Below are 2,033 nucleotides of genomic sequence, written 5' to 3'. Positions count from 1 at the left end.
GTTGATGGATTGAAATATTGAAATACGTTACATCTTCTCAAATGTACAGCATCTATAACACTAAATACAATACATTTAACAGGAAATACACGTGTTATTACTACTCCGATGTTATACAACTCATGTTGATGGTATGGCTCCTATAGTTCAAGTTCAATAGTTCCTTTACTACAAGCAGTCAAATTTACGTGGAAAAACGTCGAAATGCAGCTGCGTGTTTAAGCCGTTTTTATATGAAAATTACCTTCATAATACAGTGAAATCTCTCTAAGGCGAATCTGCAAGGAACCGTCAGCTTAAAGAGATATTCATGTTGAGGAAACTAATGAAGGATGAAACTAATACTAATGAAATAATGAACTAATGCATCCTTCGACCAATATTTTGTGTGAACTGTCACCCAAAATCTTAGCTTAGAGATTTTCGTCTGTCAAATCGCATATACAGCTTGAAAGATATTCTCCTCAGGGAGACATTGTGGCTGTAGAAGAAAACAACTAAGAGATATAATTTATTTTCATGGACGTACTTTGAAAGGTTACTAGCAAAAATAAATATAGGACCTTTCCAGCAGGCCTTTCGATCTACCTTCGATTTTTATCAATTTCTCCTCAGTTTTCGCGACAAAATTGTTGGAGTTGAAGCTTTTGCATTATTTTGGTCCAGAAAATTTCGACGAGACGCAGCTGGGGACTGTTGGACCCGGGTCGCGGATTAGGGTGTCATTTCGAATATCTGCCGAAATTTGCCTAAAACGATTGCGTTTTGGCGTCATTTTGATGCCAGTGAACGCGATTTCTGCATCTTGTTGTTTTTTTTTTTAAATATTTCCCAGGTACTGCTTCAATTTTTGGCCGGTTGCTTCGACCTCCCTTTAGCCAAGCGAACGCGGCGATTTAGCGACTTTTCACTCGGCCCTTATTTTCAGATTTATTTATTCATATGAATTTATTCATTTGAGATTTATTCATATGAATCTTCAGTTGTGAGTAATTCGAATCTAGCAACATATCTCCAAAAATTCAGGAATCCATTAAGATTAACAAATCTTCAGTACCACGTTCCAGTATCAGTTCATGAATCTTTGAATGTATATGACTTTCAAGATATTAAATTTTCACAATTCTGTGGTACAGACATTAACACGTACGACTCAATAGCATGCCGTTAAGGGTTCAATCCTCACATGAACCGTCCCTAAGTAGCAACGACAGATTAACCAACTGCATGGTACTTGCCAAGAAGTCTCGAAAGACTGTACAGCCAAGAAGAAGGATCAGAAGAAGCTCAAGTTCTTTGGCAATCTTTGGAATTCCTTGAGATTCGTGAATCTTTTGAGAGTTATTAAATTTTTTAGTTTAGGTAACTAAATTACTTATAATTGATCTTATGGAACATATATTAGAGCACTACAACCATTTTTAGTAATATCACCTCAACAAGTACTAATTTTTTTTCCACATCTGTTTTGCATTTTTGGAATAAATGTTGAACCACACTTAACCCGCCTAATCCACCATAAATGGTTCTTTCTCAAATTTTCTTCAAGATAAAAAAACTACCACCAACCACGGTCGTCAGTTTTGGAAACACATTTATTTTCTGGTTTTTTGGTTTGTTTTGCTGCTGTTGCAATAATAGCATATTTCATTCCATTTCTGACGGCTCAAAATATCATCGGTACGTCATAGTTCGCAATGTTTTACCTTCTTCTTGCTTTTTGCTGTGGTGTGTGGATGCGGGGGATCTTATCTCCTCCTTCTGCTCTTTTCGTTTGCTGCTCGCAATATAGCAAAGGGATGCAAGGATATTGATAGCAAAGCGAGGATGTAAAGTAATGTTCAACACACATTAGCAAAGCAAAGGACGGGAAAGGAAAACAGGAAACGGGCCATAATTGCCTCCGGAGGGGGGGGGAGGGATCATCATACCTGGCTGCTATATCTTTCGCTTTGTGCGTGTCTAGTTTCTTCTAATGCTGCTACGGCTGCTGCTGTTGTTGTGGTTGTCCTTGTGCCTTAGTTTTGTGCTCG

This window comes from Anopheles merus, chromosome 2L (assembly GCF_017562075.2).
Source record: "Anopheles merus strain MAF chromosome 2L, AmerM5.1, whole genome shotgun sequence".
Lineage (NCBI taxonomy): Eukaryota > Metazoa > Arthropoda > Insecta > Diptera > Culicidae > Anopheles > Anopheles merus.
Note: the sequence above shows the minus strand (reverse complement) of the source record.